Raw genomic sequence first — 23,946 nt, forward strand, 5'->3', positions numbered from 1 at the left:
ATTTGATAGACTGAGTCCTAAGTGACCAGGTGTAGAACAGATTAGAATAGTAGTACTGAAGAATTTGGATCTGTATATCCAGTAACTAAGTGAGAACATAGTCCTGGCTCTCTCAGCTTGCTCTTTAGGTTAGAGGATATTTTCCGTTATCTGAAACTGGTCCTGGTGCTCCTATTTTCCTGATGTGGGGGAGGGAAGAGGTGAGTGGGTCATATGCTTTGTAACTTCTGTAGGTTCAGGTTATTGCACACAGCAGGGGCTTCTTGCATCCCTCCCTTCCCTGCCCCCCACAAGCTCCCCATGTGCCACCCCATCTGTCTCTATCTTTTTAGACACTCCCTACAACTCCCCTCAGTGTTCCCTCTGCCAAGGATTCTGTGTGCCCCATTCCTCCTGGCCTTGTTCCCACCTCCCCCCCATGGCAGGAGCAGTATATGCCCTCTTCCCACCCCTCCATGACAGGGGCTCTGTGTGAACCCTCATTACTCCCTTCCCCCCATCCTAGAGGCTCTGTCTGCTTCCCATTCTTCCCTTTCCACCCTCACAGGGTCCCCCAATCCTCCCTCCTGCCAGGGGTTGTGTGTGCCCCATTCTCCTCCACTTCCATGGCAGGGACTCTTTGTGCCCCTGTGTCTCTTCTCTGACCTCTGCACACACAATCTTCTTCTTCTTCTTTATGTTTGGGAGATAAATCATTCAGGGTGTCAACACTGGGAGGATGGGCAGAAATGAGAAGGGGTAACTGTTATGCTGGCAGGCATTAATGGATGCTATCAACCAGTTGTTTGATCAGTTGTAGAGATGCTTGAGGCTCTGGCTGTGCTAATCAGATGGCAAGGGTTCCATTTGCCCTTTCCATTTTCCAACATGCCCCCAAATCAATAAGATTCTGGCCATTAATGCCTAGAATGCATCCGATTAATTCCAAAATTTCAGAAAGTGGTGTTTGTCATGCTGAATGGAGTGGCTGATGACTGTGAGCGCCTACCTCAGGGAAAACACCCCATACTGATGGTGCATTCTGTAATTAGATTTTACCAAGCTAGTAGCAAATGTGAACTCCAGGATCACTATAACAGTCTTACAGTGGAGTCACAGACTCTCCCCTTAGACTCTCCAGCCTATTTTGCCACCCGGACAAACTGGACTTTGTGATAAAAGAACACTTAAACCAAAAATCACACCACATCAGGTTACTCCGAGTCCCAAGAAACCAGTCACTTACCCTGATTAATTGGTACTCTAGATCTTACACCAAAGACAATGCTAGCAGCCAATTCTATAGTAAACTAATTAAAAGTTTATTAGCTAAGAAAATGAAATGACTTATTGAGAGGTTAAGGCAGGTAAAATATATGCACAGGTGACACTGTTGGCAATTCCAAATAGTGGCAGTGATGTAATAAACTTCCAGTTTCCCAAAAGTCTTTTCAGATACCCAGATTGTCTCTGGGATCTTCACTTTGCATCTGGTACACTTCCCTGTAAGAATCCAAACAGTCCAGAGACCCAGGATCTTTTCTTCAGTCCATACTTGTAGCTTCTTCTCTCAGAAAACAATCTGACAGTGTCACTACCCATGTGGGCTTTTCTTTTGATGATGGAGAGTGGGGAATTAATTTTGAGTCTTTGACCTCCAATCATGACATACCATGACCACTTGCTTTGAAATTAGCATTTTTCTGTTAAAGTTCTTCATTTGCATTCCACAAGTCTTCTTTCTTCTTCGAGCGCTGTCCCTGGAGGGTGCTCCACTCCGGGTGACAGTGCATCCTGGCGCTGTTGATTGGAGATCTTCAGCAGCAGTGCTTGGTCGGAATGCGCTTGCGCAGTTGCTGTCTCACAGCATCTTTGGAGTCTGTTTGGTGCGCGCACGTCCAGACCTGCTCAGTTCCTTCTCATCCGTCCTCAGTTGAAGAGTGAACTCAGGGCAGTGCTGAACCTCTTCCTTGTTTTCCAACTTTTCTGCTCCCTTGAGAGTGACCCCCCCATAAATACTTGTTTTTGGACCTTCTGTCAAGACAAACTCTCAGGATGCCAGGTTTTAAAAAATGTGGCTCCTGCAAGGACTCCATGCCACGTTTGTGTGAAATGTTCTGGCGAGACCCATGTCCCAGCAAAGTGTGTCCACTGCAACAATTAGAAAGCAAGATCTCGCCGCAACTGGGACCTGCATTTTAAAAATGATCCTCATGGAGAAATCGCTCCAACCAGGACCAGAGACAGGCATAACAAAACCCTCTCTTAGCTGCTCTCCATCCAGGTCGGAACTGACCAAGAGCACAGTTCCACCCTCTCATGAGGAGAGGAAGAGATCATCGACTTCCCCACACAGGGAACTAAGTAAAAAGAAATGGTTCCCAGCGAGGTCATTGCCAGCAATGCCGATAGCCCCAGGAGTCAGCACCCATGACTTCCCCGGCACCTTGGGCACCGGGCGCACAGTGCAGAAAAATAAGTAGTCGAGACCCCAAAATGGACAGGTCTCCCCGTCAGCACCAAAGGCGCCAACATCCGTGCCGGAGCCGGCACCCTCCACACAACCAACCCCGGCACCAACAAGGACATCGACGCTAATGACGCCAGTGGCACTGATACACCACCTGGCTCTGGGTTCGCCGGCAGCCGCCAAGGCTAAATAGAAGACACCCAAGCCAATGGCATCTCACCACAAATCCTCGGTGCCACACCCTTTGGCACAGCAGCAATTTCTGACACACAAAGACATCTCTGTTGCCCTGGTGCTGGAATCACCTTTTCTCGGTACCAAGGGCTCAATTTTAACCCAGCCAATCTCTCCTATGGGCCTGTCAGTGTTCACGGACAGTGACGATGATAAGAGGATGCAGTATTTTCTCCACCTGACTTTCCTTCACAACCACAAAAACCAACACACAGAGCTATGGCCCACAAGGATCAACTCCAGTTTCTGTGGTTCGCCCTCCCCCTCATGGATGGGCCCTCTCAGGCCATACCCTGTGCAGTGATTGGATAATGCCCATTACTCCCGCTTCTCCTCACCACCCAGAGCACAGATTTGCTCACCACCAGGATCCCCAATCTCAACCACATCTAGAGCTGCAGAGGGTCCACATGAGGAAGTAAAGGAGGCGCCTGCACCTGAGATGGAGTCACCAGAACAGAACTCCTCTTCATCTCCAGATGACGCTGTCATGCCACCTCCACCAACGATGGCAGATGACTTCAAACAATTTCAGGAGCAGTTCAAAAGGGAGGCAATCAGCCACAACATTCCTTTAGAGGAAGTGCAGGAGACCCAACACAAACTCTTGAAGATCCTCCAACCTTCAGCGGCATCAAAGATTGCACTCCCTATAAATGACGCCATACTGGAACCCGCCAACGCTATATGGCAGACACCAGATGCTGCCCCACCAACCTGTAAGAGAGTGGACCATAAATATTATGTCCCAGCTTAGGGCACGGGCTTCTTATTCTCTCACCCACACCCAACTCCCTTGTGGTTAAAGCAGTGAATCACAGGGTAAAACAACAGTAACACTGGTCCCCATCACAGGAAAAAGACCTCAAACGACTTGATCTCCTAGGTCGTAAGGTCTACACATCACCCACCTTGCAATTTAGAATCCCTAATTATACTGCTCTTCTTGTGAGTTATGACTATACCTATAACAAACTATTTGAATTTACCTCTGACAAGTGTCCCTGGACATGGCTGACACGACAGCCTGCACTATGGCCACTACCGTGGTGATGGGTAGGGCCTCGTGGCTTTCAACATCTGGCATCCCTGAAGAGCTGCAGAACAAAGTTGAGGATCTACCCTTTGATAAAGACAAACTCTTCATTGCAAAAACTGATGAAGTCCTTCACACAATGAAAGATTCCAGGGCCACTCTGCATACACTGGGAATATACACTCCCTCTTTCAAGAGAAAGCAGCAACAGCCCTACCAGAGGTCTCGCTCACAACAATACAACCGCCCGTAGTTTAGGCCGTACAAGACTGGCACAGCCTCCATGTGATGGTAACTCCACCCACAAAAGTGCTGAACTTGCTGCAGTGGTGGACAAAAAGGGAGAACATATGCACAGGAGTTCCCTTTCACCTAAATCCTTCTGAGCTTATGCTTACAACAGACACCTCCCGATAGGCTGCGGACCACACTGGACCACCACACAACACAAGGCAGGTGGTCCACAATGGAGGCCCGTCTGCACATAAACCTCTTAGAACTCAGAGCAGGCAGGTATGCATGTCTTCACTTCCTCCCGCTCATAAGTAACAAATCAGTTTGAGTCTTGACAGACAATATAGCATGCATGTTCTACATCAACAAACAAGGGGGAACATGATCACACTCTCTACGCATAGAAGCCATCAAATTGTGGAATTGGTGCATACAACATCACATAGACATCATGGCTTCCTACCTGCCTGGGTGTCAGAACGCTAGCACCGACACACTCAGCAGACACTTCTCACAAGAACACGAATGGGAACTAAACCCTTCAATCTTACGCCAACTATTCTCCCTATGGGGGTTAACCATCAATAGACTTATTTGCCACAGCAAAGAACCGCAAATACCATCTATTCTGTTCCAGGGCGGAACTCGGGACCGTATCCCTAGGAGGTGCTTTCCTTAATCCTGTGGAACAAGACACTCATGTATGCATTCCCACCGATTCCACTGATACAGAGAGTCCTCTGCAAAATCAGGGACAACAATGCCAAGGTCATACTTATTGGCCAGCATGGCCCAGACAGATTTGGTATCCTTACCTGCTGCGCATGTATTTCCACTCTACAAGAACTCTGCCAACAAGACCAGCTCTCTGCTCGCAGAGCGACGGTCACATCCTGCATCCACAACTGGAGAAGCTCCATGTGAAAGCATGGCTCCTACATGGTTCCAAGTACACGAGCTAGCCTGTTCACAGCAAGTAAAAAACATGTGTTGTTACACAGTAGGCAAGACTCCACCCGCAATACTTACCTACAAAAGTGGAAATGATTTTCTATGTGGTGCTTGCAGAAAAGCCTCACACCCCACACCACACCCCTTCCCGATAGCCTAGACTACATTTTAAAACTCAAGAATGACAGACTATCGCTCAGTTCTATCAGAGTACACCTCGTGGCAATCAATGCCTTCCATGACAAACTGGACAGCTTCTCAGTTTTCACACCCCCTGCCAGGAAATGCTTCCTTACTGGACTCCAAAACCTCTACCCTGATGTACCCCCCTCCCCCCACATACACACACAGATGGAACTTGAGCCTAGTCCCCCGAGGACTCATGAGGTCTCCCTTTGAACCACCTCTCTACATTTTACCCCAAACCCCACAAAAACCCACAGGAATTGACACTGTATATCCTCAACATCATAAGGGTGATTGCCTTCTATTTGGACAGAACTAAGCCATTCTGTAAATCCCCTACACTATTCGTATCCACTGCCGAACAGTTCAAGGGTGCTACTATTTCAAAACGGTGGTTTTCCAAGTGGATATCTAGCTATATTAGGTCATGCTACCAGATCCAGGATATTGAACCCCTTGAGGGCATCAGAACACACTCTACTCGGGCTGTGTCTACATCTGTAGCATTCCTTCACAATGTACCTACTATTGACTTATGCAAAGCTGCTACATGGGCGTCAGACCCTATGTTTTCCAAACACTATGCCATCACACAAGACTCCAGAGCGGATGCCATAGTAGGCCATACAGTACTGTCTGCTAGTACCAAAAACACAACTCCAAAGTCCTCCCAGCCATAGTGGGTACTGCTTTGCATTCACCTGGAGTGGAGCATCCACAGGGACAGCACTCAAAGAAGAAGAGAAGGTTACCCTGTGCAGTAACTGAGGTTCTTTGAGATGTGTGTCCCTGTGGGTGCTCCACTACCCACCCTCCTCCCCTCTAGTTTGGAGTTTGATTCAGAGGACTCTACAGTAGAGGAGGAACGGAGCGGGTCAGGACATGTGTGCACCAAACAGACTCCAAAGATGCTGCGAGACAGCAACTGTGCATGCGCATGCCAACCAGGCACTGCTACCGAAGATCTCCGATCAATGGAGCTGGGATGCACTGTCACCAGGAGTGGAGCACCCACAGGGACACACATCTCGAAGAACCTCAGTTACTGCACAAGGTGAGTAACCTTCTCTTCTTCTTTGGGTTATTTAGTTACAGGGGCATTCACAATGTAAATGTTTGCTACTATATTATAACGGGTTACAGATAAGCAAAAACAATGCATGTAACATTCCATTAGTTTTCATGAAGTTTAAACACCAAATACTCATATATTTAACAATCACTTTGATTTATACACATACACAAGTGAATTGGCCTGGGGCTCTAGCATGACTTGGCACCTGGTCTGCCAGCGTCAGAGTGTTCAAATTACGCGCATACAAAGAAATGCCTTCAAGTTGAGCGTAAGGCTTTTGCAAGCTTGGCCAATCATAAAATATAACCAAGGATGCTAGAAATTACCACATACAAAATAGAGTATTCTGTGACTTTTTTGGCTGTTTCTGAAACTTTTGTAGTATATATTTCTGTTCCAAAGTCAGTTTCCATAGTGAGAACTGATGCATTCTTGACACATTCACTCAGCCTTGCAAAATGCTGTTATCAGCTGAATAGTGGCAACAAAAATTATTTGTTCTCACCTGAATGAAACGTTTATTTAAAATTATGTTGGACCAGTAAGCATGAAAAAAAATTCAAAGAAATATTCTATTAGAGCCATGTAAACTCAGTGGAACACTTTGTGCAAAAGTATATGCTCGTGAGTAACAGTAATCAGGATTGGAGCTATACATTGTAAATTCCTCAGGCTAGTGACTGTCTTTAGGTCTCTATAAGGCATTATGAACACCTATTACATTCTCTCATCACTATTTACCATATGAATAATCTGGAGTTTAGAAAGCTGTAGGTTTTTATGTGATAGATAGCATCAGTGTTGGCATAGGGAGCAATCACACTTTAGAACAGCCTATAATAATAATAATAGGAGATATACCTATCTCCTAGAACCGGAAGGGACCTTGAAAGGTCATTGAGTCCAGCCCCCTGCCTTCACTAGCAGTACCAAGTACTGATTTTTGCCCCAGATCCCTAAGTGGCCTCCTCAAGGACTGAACTCACAACCTGGGGTTTAGCAAGCCAATGCTCAAACCACTGAGCTATCCCTCCCCATCTGTGGTTTGAGCAGTGGGCTTCCTAAACCCAGGGTTGTGAGTTCAGTCCTTGAGGGGGCCACTTTGGGATCTGGGCAAACATCTGTCTGGGGATTGGCCTTGCTTTGAGCAGGGGGTTGGACTAGATGATCTGAGGTCCCTTCCAACCCAGATATTCTGTGATTCTAATCTATGAAGCTAGATATGTCCCTTTTAAAGCTTAAACTTCTGATGTCATGGTTAAGGGTGAGGGGGAAGTGTGACATAATTAGAAGGTGATATCTCTTCCCCCCTACTCCCTATGTGTGTAACCTTTCAGCCAGGTGGATAGTGGGAGCAATAAGGACTGGGTTCTATATAGCTAAGATCACGGCCGGTGCAACCACTAGGTGAACTAGGTGATTGCCTAGGGCACCAAGTGGTTGGGGGCGCCAAAAAGCGGTGCCCTGGCTTGGCAGGAAGGAGCTGCCTTCTGGAGGCACCGGAGAGCCAGAGCGTCGGCTTGCGGGAGTGGCAAGCCCCAGCCATGGAGGAGCCGGCATGGTGCAGGGGGCAGCAGCCCTGCAAAGGTGGCGTTGCCACTAATGGGGAGCAGCCACACACCCCCTCCCCTCCTGCCCCGGGGGGACTCCTAGAGGCAGCAGCGGATGCATGCGGGCAGCAGCCCCCGTGCATCCCCCGGCTTCCCCTCACCGTGCTCGGTTCTGCGGCTCCCGGGCATGTGAGCTGCTGCCGGGGCATGGGGCCTTGAGCCTACTCTGGGAGGGGCAGCGGTGGCAGTGGCTCACACTCCCAGGCACTGCAGAGCCTGAGGGCGCACAGGGGCTGGCGCCTGCATGCATCTGCTGCAGTCTCCAATGGCGGGAGAGTGCAAGTGGGGGAGGTGCAAGGTGGAAGTTTCGCCTAGAGCACAAAATATCCTTGCACCGCCCCAGCTAGGATCCCTCCTGAAAAATAACTAAATTGTCTCAAGCCTCCACCCAGAAAATGGGAAAACTAAATGCACCCTGCCTAGGTGCTCTCAACAGGTGGAGCTTCCCCACTTGCCAACACTTGGAGACTGTTCAAACAAGGAAATCTGTGTTAGAGGAAAGGGACCACACAGCAACAGAAGATATATGCAAATACAGAGGCAAGTATAGCTTGCTTCTCCCTGTGTCTTTGGCAGCAGTCAGTCTAACTCCCTTCCCCCTCGGTGGAACTGGGAGACCCAGGTTTAAGTCCTTGACAAATCAGGCAATTCAGGGACTTGAACTTGAGTCATCCACATACTAGAGGAAGTGCCTTAAGCACCAGGCCATTGACTGTTTGGGTGGTGACTTTCTTGAAAAGTTACTAAAGATGCCTGTTTTATCCCAATGCAGAATGGAAAAGTTGGGTGGTTTTTTTTTTTTGTTTGTTTTTTTAATATCTTGAACATTTTCACAGACAGGAAAACCATTTCTGCCCAGTGCTAATTGTGGTGAGTTCTCAATTTTGTCACTAAAGAAATTGTGGGTAGCCTTTGCAAATGAAACTCTCTATGGGAACATTTTCCTCTTGTCAACAATAAGAGACTAGAATTTTCTGAAGCATCTGGCCATAGGGCTTCCATGTGTGGAGGATTTTTTTTTTGGTTTTTCTGTATCATATACACCTCAAGCAGGAACTGTTTTTTTCATACAGTACCCAGCACAATGGAGCGTCCATCATATTTGAGGCATTTGAGTGCTACTGTAATATAAACGTGTGTGTATTGTTACTATTTCTATATAACACATCAAGATGAACTTTGAATAATAATAGATTGGCATGCCACAAGATAGTTCTGAACTTCAGTAGCCTCCAGTCTCTGTCAAACTGCCAGCAAAGATGGATTATGAACCAGACCAGGGGTCGGCAACCTCTGGCATGTGGCTCACCAGGGTAAGCACCCTGGTGGGCCGGGCCAGTTTGTTTACTTGCCACGTCTTCAGGTTCGGCCTATCGCAGCTCCCACTGGCTGCGGTTCGCAGGATGTGCTGGCCGTGGCTTCCCGCAGCCCCCATTGGCCTGGGACGGTGAACCGCGGCCAGTGGGAGCCGCGATTAGCCGAACCTGCAGACACAGCAGGTGAACAAACCAGCCCGGCCCACCAGGGGGCTTACCCTGGCGAGCTGTGTGCCAGAGGTTGCTGACCCCTGAACTAGACTAAGATCACCAGTTCATTTAACATTGGCTAGTGAATAAACTGCCATTTCTGTAGTACATTTAAAACTAGATATATCTGGTGGTTATCTTAACAAAAAATTCTGTATGAAGCATGAATAATTTAGACAATATTCATTCATAGTTATCCTATGATTTATTGTCCTTCTATTTCAGTGGTAGAAAATAAATGGTACAGCTCTACCCTGATATAATGCTGTCCTCGGGAGCCAAAAAATCTTACCGTGTTATAGGTGAAACCGCGTTATATCGAACTTGCTTTGATACGCCTGAGTGTGCAGTCCTGCCCCCCCCCCAAGCACTGCTTTACCGCGTTATATCCGAATTCATGTTATATCGGGTCGCGTTATATCGGGGTAGAGGTGTAATTCTTTTTGAGTGAGTGAATTTTACCTAAAATCCCCTAAGCTCTAATTTAATGTTTTAAAAAGAAAATTTAAACTTCAACTGTTTTTCATTTCAGGGAATATCTTCCCTGCTTGATTACCACATGTTTTCCTTAGGACAGGAAGAACCTAGCACCGTACAGAGGATGTCATATGCAAACAGCCTTGTGTCCTGTGGACTCTCTGCAAATGTTTGAATTCATACTGTGTTTGACCTATGGGATGGCATGATTTACCGCAGAGTTGCACGATCAAACAGGTTGCTAAACAATTCTGAATTAAATTAAAGGGAAAGCTCTTCCATCTGCTATCCTGTATTATTTTGTAACATACTGTGCCTGTATTTTGAAAGAATATCCAATGCTATATAAATAATTCTGTCTAAAAACAAATCTAAGGGAGGTGGGGGAGGAAAGTTTTACATGAAATCAAAGTATAGTCAGTGGAAAGTGATAAGTAGGAATTTCGAGGGCTCATCATTTAGGAATGGAAGGCAATATCTACCCAACTGCAGTTTTCAGTATAACGCTGGAACTCCATTGCTACCTCTGTGGTGGAATTTGGCAGCTTTCTTTGCACCAACCAGAGGCTGCATGTGAGGAAGTGCTGAAAATACACTTTTGCCTAATGGAGCAAGTTAAAATAAGTTTTAATGTCCGTTAACCCTGAATTACTACAACAGGGAAGGTAAGTGTTGATCATAGGCAACAAACAGTCCTAGATTCATTCATTAATTCTAAGGCCAGCAGGGACCATTATGATTATTTAATCTGACCTCCTATACGATCCGGTCTGTAGAACTTGCCCAAAATAATTCCTTTGGACCAAGAGCCTATCTTTGAAATAAATAAATAAATCCACCCTTGATTTAAAAATTGCCAGTGATGGAAAATCCACCACAACCCTTGGAAAGTTGTTTCTATGATTAGTTACTCTCACTGTTAACAATTTCTTTTATTTCCAGTCTGAATTTGTCTAGTTTCAACATCCGGCTATTGGATCATGTTCTACCTTTTCTTCTGGAAGTTCACCAGTGTTCCAAGAGTTATTGAAGATCAACATTAATAGTTTAGCAAAAAGGCAAAACACCAAAATGTGCATCCAACAAATTGATTAAAGGACTGATTTTTGTCTATTTTGAAATCATAATCAGTACATCAGATTCTTGAATTGTTTAAGAATGTATTTAACCTGACATTCTAGCTAGTTAACCATAATAACATTTCCCAGAATAAAATGCAACATATCTTTGCTCAGTACATGGAAACCAAATCTATAATTGCACTTGTAAGGAATTTCATTTTAGTTGAAATTTATTCCCAGTATAGTAGTCACAGTTTAAACTAGTGATAATGACTTATTTTTATGCATGAAACTAATGAGCCACTCATATATCCAGCAGTTAGAAATGGCAACATATCTTTGTAAATTACCTGATGTGGTTTATAATACTCAGTCTTGCACATTTTGTGTATAAGCAGTCCTAATTTTTTCTATAAAATAGCTCTAAATTTCTTCATACAAGTTTCATATTTTTCCCATTATTTAGAAGTATACTTTTAGCTATCCTTTTTTAATGTCTTTCGGAGAAAAGTAATGAAACAACTGGATAGCAAGTGACAGCAAATAAACGCCAGTTAAGCAATGGAAATGAGTAGCTGTATCAACTGTATTATTGTACTGCTTTTTAAACAAACATTTGTGGGAATGGTGTCAAACTGATTGGTCTGAGGTGCATTGTTGGGATTGAATGTATATGTATTATTATGCTGCATCCAACTTCTTTTCAACTAGGGTTTGCTTGGAGTCCTGAACTCTTTGTGCCAAATCGTTACACTAGAGATGAATTTGGTCATTCGTTGCTTCACTTTCAGAGTAGTGTGTATATTTGTGTGTATAAACATCTTTTAAATCTGCTTCTCCTGTAACAAAAACTTGCTATGCACTGAATGAGGCAAGAGTTTTGGAAAGATTAGTATGTTATCATGTAATTAAAGACTCTCATAATGCAAACACACAAGGGGGCCAAATTAAGGTTGTACTGATTTTTGTGTGAGGGTGATATAATTGCTTTATTCTATATAAGGGTGGAAGCGGCGTGGGCTGAGGGACGTACTGGCCGCCGCTTCCAGCATCTCCCATTGGCCTGGAGCAGTGAACCGCGACCACTGGGAGCTGAGATCAGCCAAACCTGCGGACGTGGCAGGTAAACAAACTGTCCCAGACCGCCAGGGGCTTTCCCTGCACAGGCGGCAGAACAAGTTTGGGAATCACTGGCCTACAGCTTGCAACCCTGATGGGCCTGTTGAGGATACCAAGACCAGCCTCCATCCCAACTTCTTTTGACACAGGACCCAAGATGTACTTTGTTGTTCTGGTCTCAACACTGTCTTCTGTCATGAGGCTCCAGACCAGAATCTCTTCAGTCTTATGCTGGGACCAAATCTTTTACCCAGCACTGCCCGTCACCACCATCACTGGCTAAATCAGAAGTGGCACCAAACACCAAGCTGGCATTACCTATGAAGGCCTCAGTAGCTTTGGGTGCTGATGTAAGAAGAGCCCACCTCGGTACCTACTCTTCTTTTGGAAGTTAGCCTCAGCACCACCTTTCTCTCTGTCCTCTGATGCTTCTGTCTTGGCACCACAAGTCACTGCAGATACCTGTCAGAGCGAAAGGAAAGAGAAGAGGAAGCACATCTTCTCACAAGCGTGACTTGGGATAGCCCAATAGTCAGCTGAGGCTGGAGCCAGAATAGCAGCAGGAACAGGTGCAGGTTGGAGTGGGAGCAGGAATGGGCACAGGCTGGAGCAGTCAGTCAGAACTACCAGGCAACTGGGAATTCTCCCAGCAGGTAGTGACTGAGCAGCCTGGAGTGGCTGCTTCCATTAGGAACCTATATAGCTGCCTTGGGGTCACCTGGTTAGGCCCCTGCTTGTGGATCGGCTGGGCCCTAGTTGGTTGATTGGCATTGGCCTGTGTTGTGACTCAGGTAATTACCTCAGATGACGCACCAGCTGAGGCTTGAGGGATGACTCATCAGGCTCAGAACACTCACCAGCTGAGGCTCAGAGATGACTCATCACAGAGAGACATAAGCAAAAGACAGTCAGGAAGCACCAGTCCTCCTTTGTGCTCTCTGACCTAAGGCCCTCAGAGACTCCCAGCTGTTACTGCTGTCACTTCTTCTCCATACTCTTCTGGAGCTGGATGTCTAGGCACTGACTAACTTGACTGCCTCGTCAGTTTGGATCCTGGTAACCTCTTTTTGATTCTCCTTGCCTGAGTGGGGGTCTGCTGTTGAGAGCTCCTTTTGTGGCCTTGCACAGGAGACTATGAAAGGCACCTGAGAATTATAGCTCTGGAGAGAGAGAACATTATGAACTGGGCATGACTTAATAAATATATATGTAACTGAAAGGACATAAACATCCCCAGATGATACATTTTGATTAAGTTAAAATGTACAATGGTGCTGGGGAAAGGAAAGTAATGTTTTATTTCATGTATAAAGATCAGAAAGGTCTTTAGGGGATTGAACTCTGCGGGGGCGGAAAAGACTGAGTTTAGGAGGCAGACATAACATTCCATGGCTTCTCGGAGCAGAGTTAGGGGGAACCACTTTATCCATTTTAGGTTATATAAAATATAACCTTTTTTCTTTCCTATGTAACTAAAGTTTTTATAGAAAAGTTTGCAGGATCTTTCTATAGGTCAGGGGTAGGCAACCTATGGCACATGTGCTGAAGGTGGCACGCGAGTTGATTTTCAGTGGCACTCACGCTGCCTGGGTCCTGGCCACCAGTCCAGGGGACTCTGCATTTTAATTTAATTTTAAATGAAGCTTCTTAAACATTTTAAAAATCTTATTTACTTTACATACAACAATAGTTTAGTTATATATTATAGACTTCTAGAAAGAGACCTAAAAATGTTAAAATGTATTACTGGCATGTGAAACCTTAAGTTAGAGTGCATAAATGAAGACTCAGCACACCGCTTCTGAAAGGTTGCCGACCCCTCCTCTAGGTGTTCTGCTAGGCAGATGGAGTTTAATTTTTTTTCTGTTATATCTTTAAAATACAACAAATTGGCTTTTCCTGGGCTACTGTGGATTGAAAAAGCACTGGCTGATGCCTTTAAGGCGAATGCTATCAATGCCCTCTTGTAAGGAGGCAGGTCAGTGGTAGCCTGTCACTGGCCACAAGCATGAAGAGGGTAGCAATCTCTCCTTTGGACAGGAACCATTGTGTCACTGGAGGATGCTCTCTGAACAGAGAGGGCTCAGATCAAAGATGCCAGGCACCATTGTAACCCCTGCGATGTCCCAAATACTCCTTAACAGCTGCTTACCAAATTTCTCATTGTTCCTTTCTTGTTTATACAGTTTATGCAAGGAGATGCCAAGTCTGTATGTGCTTCTACAGGACAGCTCACAACCTTACGTTGGTGATATTAGGGCCCCACAGAATGAGTTAGGAGTATATAACTTTCACTTTTTTCATTGGTCTATATAGTCTACATAGTTTGGTTCTATGTCAAGAACTGGATCTGTGGCTGCTTTATACAGAGCCAGTATTATTAACCTGAGCTGCCTTACCTGGAGATAAATATTCAGTATCACCTTATTAAGCATAAGACTACTCTCCTCTCCTGGCAACAAACCTCAGGAAACTGATGACTGGTGTACAATCCACTTTTCTGACTGAGCAGAATAACCTATGATTAGGAGATTGCCTTTACCAGCTAGTTCCTTCTATCTTTACTTCAAGAGTTCAGGGAACTGATATGATTGGGGGAATCTTTACTGTTAATCTACTCTGGGCACATCTACCCCAATAACTATGTGGCAGGTCTTGTTAAGTAGCCTGTGTATTTTTACTGTATTCCTAGGCAGGCTTTGGAGCATCATGTTTGATAGGAAAGTATTGCCTTATTTTTCTTAGGCTGAAGCACTAAAGTGCATCCACAAATATGTTATCAATGATTTTTTACTTTTTAACAGAAGCTAGAAAACAAAACCAGAGGCAAATATTATTTTAAAATGTTAGTGAGTTTTCTAACAAGCTCTGAGTAACAGAGTGTTCTTCTGCCAAAGGAAATTTACCTCCAGAATAATGGGGTTTGAAGCTGAATGAGTCAGCTGATTTAGAATCATTTTAATGCCTTCCTCGTCAAGGGGGAGGAAAAACCTAGCAGGCAGTTCCAGTTAAATGCATTGTTGTCCTGGGTGAGGGATGCTTTCCAAGGAGCTGGTCACCTTCTCCAGTTTCTGTAAAGACTGACGTTCTGGGCAAGTCAACAGCCCTTGTTGAAATGTCTGATACCGTACATCAATGCACGTTCAAAGAAATAAGGTGTCTTACCTATATGAAAAATAAACAATGCAAGGTATAGTTATTTTTCATACGTTTGGGATCCACGCAAGCAGGTTTATTTCTGGTTCTTGTGACTTTCATGATACTACTTAAAACAATTTTGGATAGGACCTAATCCCTGTGTCTGGAAAACTGGAAGAGGGTCCTAAACCTGCATATTGCTATCAAATCAAACTTTTCCTCTTGAGGTGGTTCTACTTTTATTAACCTTATAAGGGAACAAATTAACCTACTTTAGAAGAAGTACTCAGTCCTATGTATCCTGTAATTTTGTACTTCACAAGTTTTCTAAAGCCATTTTTTGTCCAGTTCTGCATACATATATGCTAATTATGGAGGCAAATGCATGTTCAGGTAAAAGAATTAGAAAGCGACTGGCTCGTGTCTGAGAGCTCCCATATAGCAGAACTACCTGTTAACGCTTCAGGAAGAAAATGTGTGCTTATGCAGAGGAGTTTAGCAATAGGTCTAACATCCACAAGGGCACTCCATTTCATCATGAGGCTGTCACTGGTGCTACCATCATTTGTGTCCGCAGCACACCTCTTTTCTCATGATAATGTCTTTCAGTGCTTCTATCATGGTGTCATTATTGCTCCTCTGTGTTAATGTTGCCAGACTGAGTGCTGCCAGGGTAGTGGTCTGACGAGGTTAGTGCAAGCTGCAGAGAGAAGAATTGGGGAATCATATTTTTCACTTCAGTCTAACATTAAAACCTTTTAATAGAAGTGAGAGAGTGTCATGGATGTGCGGCTTTCCATAAATATTAAAAGGGGTATCCTACTTCCAATGTTGTTTATTTGAAACAAAGTCTGAATTTGTAACATGCAGTATATGTCCACACATGAATTTGGCTTAACTCTAAGATGGTCCCTGAGCTGCAAAATCCAGATTTTGACTCCTGGTCTCTTTCTTTTTCCTCTCTCCTCCCCCAAACCTGAAAATTTGGCAGTGTTGAGATTCAAAGTTTTGGTATTGCAGAGATCAGGGGTGGCCACAACATTCAGATTTGATTTCAGATTCCTTTCCCTAAAGCTTGGGTCTCTTATTTCAGGTTTATAGTAGGGTAGACTTGAGAAACTATTGAAGGATAAGCAAAACATAAATCTAGCTTTAAAACTAGCCCTTACAGTTGCTGTCTGGAAGTAAGTAGCTATTTGTGTAGCCTAAATAACACAAGTATTAAATGTAATGTTCAATTCTCAAAAAAGTATACTTGGTAACATTTGCTATTATTTACACTTCCCATGAAAAGTGGAATGTTAAATTTAAAATCTAAATTATTGGGAAAACAATGATACTATTAATTCCCCACTCCTCAGCAGTTGGTGACTAACATGGAGGATCAGGAGCTGGTCTGTGGAAGCAATGCTTACTGCTATCATTTGGTGATGGAAGTACCAGTAGAGGCATTGTAAATTCCACGTGGCAGCAATCAGGAGTGCTAATTCAGTTCCACTCTGAGATTATGTGCTACCAACTGTTTACCTACAAAATGTTATTTTTTTAGAATTTTTTCAAGCTTTACAATTTAGTGTGTCTGGGTTTTAAACACTTTACTCAAGTGATGACTGCAGCCGTACATTTGTTACGTGATTGTGGACGGATGCTATGATGTTCTGAGATTTAGACTAAAGACGTCCAGACAGTTTTGAACCTCTCCCACTGTTTTGCCTTGAAATTTGAAAATATGACAGGACAGCATTGTACTTGGCTGTATTGACTGTCCCACTTCTGAAATGGAATAGTGGTGTCTCTTATCAGGTGCTCTCCTCTACAGTCCCTAAACTTAAATCTGAGTGTTCAGTGTATACTCATCTTATTAGTTCCTGGCCTTGCAACCCAACATTCAGGGCACAGATCTACGTGGGAGTCCACCACGTGTCAGCATCAGCCTTTCAGACTCGCCTTGAGGGCATAATTACAAGCTACGCTCAGTGAAAATCTTTGACATAATCATAGCCTTAATTATGTTGTAGCAAGTGTTCTGCTGAAGCAAATCAGCTGACTTTTATTTATTATGATGTATTGTTGTTAGGGCCCAATCTAAAGCCCCTTGCACTCAATGAGTCTTTCCTTGACTTCAGTGGCTTTGGACCAGATCCTTATTGCTTAGGACTTCAGCCAGATAAAAGCTGTTTCTTTTTAATGAGAGAAGCAACAGGATAATAAACTTCCTAACAGTCTCTTATCTTACATATTTTATTGCTATTGCTGATACACAAAACTGACTTGTGCCTATGTAGTAAATCTCTTCCGGAGAATTGATAAGACTCTTAAAAATACCATGTGCACAATGTTAAAGCCCATTAAAAACTGGATCCTGCCAATGTTTAGGAGCCGACATGCTACACAATGGTGTACCAATAGGTTTATTAAGGAAATGTTATGGTTGTATGGTTAGGCAGTCAAGCAAGGGAATGCCACAGTTAAATTTTCAGACATAGACTTAATTTTAGAAACTTGCACCTATGTGTTGTTATAGTTCTATTTACATAATCACATGCAACTTCCAAAGTATCATATTGCACAATTCTCTTCTAATAATTAATTGTCATAGTTCCATTGCCTCAATATAAAAGTAATTTAATCGGAATAATTTTAGTTGCTATTTTCTAATGCCATTTGGAAACCCCTCTGTCCCCCTAGTTAGAAAACAGTGCCTATATTATTGCTACAGTGGAAGGGTAGTAGAAATTCCAAATTAATTAAATAATTGCAGTTCTAGCTGGACATAACTTTGAATTCTACGATGGATAAATATGGAACTGTACTTTCATTTAATTCTTTTGATTGGCTAATTTGTCTGTTCTCCTGAAGTCAGAATAAATTTTTTTGTTTTCTAGTTGGTAATCTGTAGCCTTGGCATCTTTCTACAATTATTACTCAATTTTACAACAACTTTCACTAAAAGAAATGTGCCACAAGTGGTGTCTGCTGGCTGGTTGTAACATGATAATTTGATAGGTTAAACAAGTAACAACCAAAAAATGACTTATGATTGCAGGGTTAAATATTGTCTACCTGACCTCTCTAAGATGTTGAAGTCCCACTTAAATATGTCAGTTAACTTGTTCTTAATGTGCGTTTGGAGATAAAAAGTCTCCATTCCAGCTTTTTCCCCAGACTCTGTCCTGCCTTTGACCTTTATGTGTTTTGAAAATTATCATAAACTGGCATTGTGTTCAAATTCAAAATGAGTATTAAAACTACTGTAGCTTATATTCTTTGTAGCATTTCTACTCATCGACCTGAAGATAAAAATAATCTCTGTAGTTCTTCTATACAGTGTGCTGAGATTTTGTAATGGGGTTGATGAATCATTTTTTATACTTGGTTCTCTGACATTAATTCTGATTTGAGAAATATCAGCATACGTGGAGAAAGGTTTCACCGTTTACATCCTAGCTGAAAACAGATAGTACTGTGTCTTCTGCAGGAACATATTTATGGGAATCTTTCTTTAAATTCTTAAATATTTGTAACTACAAGCTTCTGGTTTTGAAAGGGAGGATTAGAGCTGGCTGAAAAATGGAATTACCAACCCGGGGGAAATTTCAGGGTTTTTGGGGAAAAGTGTTGTCCTGACTGGGATAAAAAAAATATGAAAACAATGACATTCTTTGTGGGACAAGTTTGGAAAAATTCCATTGCAAGAGAACTGAAATGGAATTTTTTGGCTGGCTCCTTGCCCACCTGGAAAGTTCTTGTCAATTTCACTTTTTCCCTGGAAGCAGAAAGTGAAATTGATAAGATGTGGAAGGGGGGTAGTCATCATTTCAATTTTCCCAATAGACAGTCATTTTTTGGCAAAATTGAAGTTTTCACATGAAAAATTTCAGCCTGAATTGAAACAAAAAGTTAAAATCTTGGAATATTTTGTGAAATATTTTGATAAGATCAAAACTTCTTGTTTTGACTGCATTAGTTGGAACATTTTGACTTTTATATTATGACATAAGTCAAAATGATAAAGTGAAAATGAACTGTCTTGATAATTTCCCATTGGAAAATTTTGACTAACTCAATATGTTCCCACTAAAAGTTTAATTTAATCCAATCAGCATTTTCTGACAGAAAACTGTTCTGTCAGAAATTTTTTGACCAACTCTACTTACTACTTTTAGAAACCATTCTGTTATGGTCAAAGAAATCGTCTTTATTTTGGCTTCTGCAGTAAGTGATTGTCTGACTAAGCCTTCTACACCAACATTCCACACAAAGATGGACTACAAGCCATCAGGAATAGTATCCCCGATAATATCATGGCAAACCTAGTGGCTGAACTTTGTGACTTTGTCCTCACCCACAACTATTTCACATTTGGGGACAATATATACCTTCAAGTCAGCGGCACTGCCGGGTACCCGCATGGCCCCACAGTATGCCAACATTTTTATGGCTAACTTAGAACAACACTTCCTTAGCTCTCATCCCCTAACGCCCCTGCTCTACTTGCGCTACATTGAGGACATCATCATCTGGACCCATGGAAAAGAATTCCACCATGATTTTAACAATTTCCATCCCACCATCAACCTCAGCCTAGACCAATCCACACAAGTGGTCCATTTCCTAGACACTACTGTGCTAATAAGCAATGGTCACATAAACACCACCCTATACCGGAAACTGCTATACTTACCTACATGCCTCCAGCTTCCATCCAGGACACACCACACGATCCATTGTCTACAGCCAAGCTCTAAGATACAACCGCATTTGCTCCAATCCCTCAGACAGAGACAAACATCTACAGGCTCTCTATCAAGCATTCTTAAAACTACAATACCCATGTGCTGAAGTGAAAAAACAGATCGACAGAGCCAGAAGAGTACCCAGAAGTCACCAACTGCAAGACAGGCCCAACAAAGAAAATAACAGAATGCCGCTAGCCGTCACCTTCAGTCCCCAACTAAAACCTCTCCAGCACATCATCAAAAATCTACAACCTATCCTGTAAGATGATCCCTCACTCTCACAGATCTTGGGAGACAGGCCACTCCTCGCTTACAGACAGCCCCCCTACCTGAAGCAAATACTCGCCAGCAACCGCACACCATAAAACATAAACACTAACCCAGGAACCTATCCTTGCAACAAAGCCTGATGTCAACTCTGTCCACATATCTATTCAAGTGACACCATCATAGGACCTAATCACATCAGCCACACCATCCGGGGCTCATTCACCTGCACATCTACCAACGTGATATATGCCATCATGTGCCAGGAATGCCCCTCTGCCATGTACATTGGCCAGACCGGACAGTCTCTACGCAAAAGAATAAATGGACACAAATCTGACATCAGGAATCATAACATTCAAAAACCAGTGGGAGAACACTTCAACCACTCTAACCACTCAGACTTGAAGGTGGCAATTTTACAACAAAAAAACTTCAAAAACAGACTCCAAAGAGAGACTGCTGAACTTGAATTAATATGCAAATTAGATACAATTAACTTAGGTTTGAACACAGACTGGGAATGGTTGGGCCATTACACTAATTGAATCTATTTCCCCATGTTAAGTATCCTCACACCTTCTATGGGTCATCTTGATTATCACTTCAAAAGTTGTGTTTTTTTTTCTGCTGCTGATGATAGCTCATCTCAATTGATTGGCCTCTTACAGTTGGTATGGCTACTTCCACCTTTTCATGTTCTCTGTATGTATAAATATCTTCTTGATGTATGTTCCAGTCTGTGCATCCGATGAAGTGGGCTGTAGCCCACGAAAGCTTATGCTCAAATAAATTTGCTAGTCTCTAAGGTGCCACAAATACTCCTGTTCTTTTTGAATGAAACAGACATCTTTCACAACAGAGCAGGTGGAAGCACCTTGTTAAATAAAGAATGTAATTCTCCTCTCTGGTTTTACTGTACAAGCTGTACATCATGTCAAACACCTTGCTCTTACTAGTATTACAGTAAAGCTTAGAGGCACCAAATAGATAGGGATCTCATTGTGCTAGGCACTGTACAAATACACATAGTAATTGATAATCCATGCCCAGAACAGACTGCAATCTAAATAGACAAGACAGATGAACAGTGAAAGGGGAAACAGAGCTTCAGAAAGGTCAGGTGACTTTCTCATGGCCATGCAGCAGGTCAGTGGCAGACCTGGTGGTGATCTCCTGCATCCCAGCACAGTGCCCTATCCATTGGACCAAATCACCTCCGACTATAATACACAGTACACCCTCACTTTTTTTCTACATTTGGAGTATTGTAGGGATATAGTGGGGAAAACTCAACATAATTTAGAAGGGAATCTGTCAAAGTTCCATATTATTGTACTTGTTGCTTATTTTCCAATCCAAGCGAAGTTATTATCAAATAGTAAATTCTAACTGCCAAAGGCCAAAGTAAAACTGTGGTTTTAATATGAGGAGGGGCCCTTATGTGTACTTTGAAGAAAACTATCCAATGTCCGCAAATTCCATTTGCTGATTATAATTATAACCCCCAGATCTGATTAATATTTTTAACCATTGGTATTTCAGATATACTGCAGGCTGTTGAACAGAACGTTCATATAAGCTGTGCATCATGGTGTTGTTTTAAATCTACCCCCTTCCAGAGTGAAATTCATTGCAATTGCATTTGCATTTCATCACAAAAAGTGATAACAAGAGACAGGATATAGTTTAAACATAACAAGGTAAGCTGGAGCTCTGTATAAATGCTGCTTTAACAAGTGCTGCAAGCAAAATGATAAAATTGAGGTGACTCATTTCCTAAGCTTTTTTCTTTCTGGGTGATTTCACATCACACAGATGTTCTCTTGCTTTGCAATAGCAAATGAAAAACAATTTTTCTTCCTTCATTTTATGGTGGTGATAGTTTTTGTTTTTGTTTAATTTTACAAGCAGACATTGAATTTGTTTTCATCTGCATTATGAGATACGCAGTCTCTTTTTGTTGAATACTCAGCCAGTAAAATGAACTCTATTTACTCAGTGGAGAGCAAAACAAAAGGAGAAAAATTGTCACTTTGTGGATTCCCTCCCCACCTCCTACTTTGCTTTTAAATGTAACAGTTAAAGCTTGGCAGTACTTAGATCAGGGGTCCCCAACGTGGTGCCCACGGGCGCCATGGCACCTGTGGGGGCAACTAAATGTGCCTGCATCCTGGCTGGCGGTTGAGCATCTGCCGAAATGCCACCGAAATTCAGTGGCATTTCGGCGGCGACGCCTCTCGATGACGCCGCTTGCTGCCAACAAGCAATGTCATTTCAGCTGCATTTCGGCAGATGCTCGACCGCCGCCATGGTCCTTCATCTGGCGCCCGCCAGACGAAAAGGTTGGGGACCACTGACTTAGATAATGAAACTAGAGTTTTGTTTGGTTTCAAGCTTCGTTAGAAACAGGGCCGCCCAGAGAATTCCGGGGGCCCGGGGTCTTCGGCGGCGGGGGGCCCCCGCTCAGGCGCGAGGGGCGGCCCTTTCCCTGGGGGGCGGCATTTGGCTCCGGTTGAGCTCCCGCAGGCATGCCTGCGGCAGGTCGACCGGAGCCCGGGACGAGTGGCTGCGGCGGGTGTCGTGGTCCCGCGGCTCCGCTTGACCTGCCGCAGTCATCCCTGCGGGAGGTCCAGCCGAGCCGCGGGACGAGCGCCCCCTCCGCAGTCATGCCTGCGGCAGGTCCACTCGTCCCGGGCTCCGGTGGACCTGCCGCAGTCATGCCTGCGGGAGCTCAACCGGAGCCGCAGGGGCCCCGGAAAACACTCGTGGGGGCCCCTGCGGGACGCGGGGCCTGGGGCAACTTGCCCCTCTTGCCCCCCCCCTCTGGGCGGCCCTGGTTAGAAAGGCAAAACTCAAGCCAGGCTTAGTGTATTTCAGTGTGAAATCTATGACCTGGGCTTCTGGTCTGGCCGAGCTGCACTCTGCTCAGAATCTGGTGGCAGGGGCATGCTCACAAAGGTGGCTTTATATCACCAGTGGGTCCCCACTACATCTGGGACTGTTAGGGGTTAGTTCAGTCCCTCAAGGCTGTTCTAACTTCCGTCAAATATTAATGGCTCTGAAAGGATTGTTTCACCAGCCCTGGATCTTTGGAGCACAACAGCACTCCACATGTGCCTTCTCTTCCTAGTTGTGTCCCTAATGCTCCCCATGCCAGAGACCATGGGTGGGATATCGCTGGCTCAGTACTACCTTTATGGGAGGGGAACTGCCAGCTGGCCAGTTACAGTGACTTTCCATTGCTTTTGAGCTGCTCAGGTAGCTCAATGGGACCAAAGATCTTGGTGCTGCTTGCCTAAGTTCTTAAAACACTGTGGTATCTGGGCACCTCTCAGTGTATCTATCTTCTTTTCCCTCCTGCACATGACTGGGTTTGTTCGTTTGGCTGGGTTGAAGAACTGAAGACTGGATTTATTTCTGAAAGAGCTGAAGATTCATGGTCATCCTGCTGTCTCCTAGGATTGAGTTCCAGATTCATGGCCAGTGACCTAGAAAACTCTGTCCTCTGTAGAGCTGCAGGGTTTCACTCTATCATTGATGGTTCCATTGTCGCTGTGATGGGGGTCATGAACACAAGGGTGAAGTCATCCCTCAGGTATCTTGGGCCGCATCTGTGGAGGACACTGAAATTGAGGGCTAAAACTTGGAATTTGACCAGTGTTAATTGGGGAGACTATGAAGAGAGCAGAGTGTTGCAGCGATGAGCTCTGAATGGCCTGTGTTAGCTGAGCAGATGGGCTGCTATGGGGTGAACCAACTGTAGCTTCCCTCCCCCCCCCAACACAGCTAGGTAGGCAGAGAGAACACAGTAATCCAGTCTGGAGGTCCAGAATGCATGGGT

General features: G+C 44.1%; 1 protein-coding gene across 18 annotated transcripts in view; it reads left to right on the plus strand.

Moving 5' to 3' along the window:
• SYTL5 (synaptotagmin like 5) overlaps positions 1-23,946 on the plus strand; it is a 186,418-nt gene that overhangs the window by 66,712 nt on the left and 95,760 nt on the right. The window contains exon 1 of one of the 18 annotated variants that reach the window (XM_039546581.1): positions 12,997-13,014. The exons of 16 other annotated variants lie outside the window; for them this stretch is intronic. The gene's annotated coding sequence lies outside the window, so the exon portion shown is untranslated. Of the gene's footprint in view, positions 1-12,996; positions 13,015-21,787; positions 21,806-23,946 lie in introns of those variants that run through there. One more of the 18 variants, XM_039546584.1, reaches the window with a different exon arrangement.

Source organism: Mauremys reevesii, linkage group 1 (genome assembly GCF_016161935.1).
Source record: "Mauremys reevesii isolate NIE-2019 linkage group 1, ASM1616193v1, whole genome shotgun sequence".
In the NCBI taxonomy this organism is placed as follows: Eukaryota; Metazoa; Chordata; order Testudines; family Geoemydidae; genus Mauremys; species Mauremys reevesii.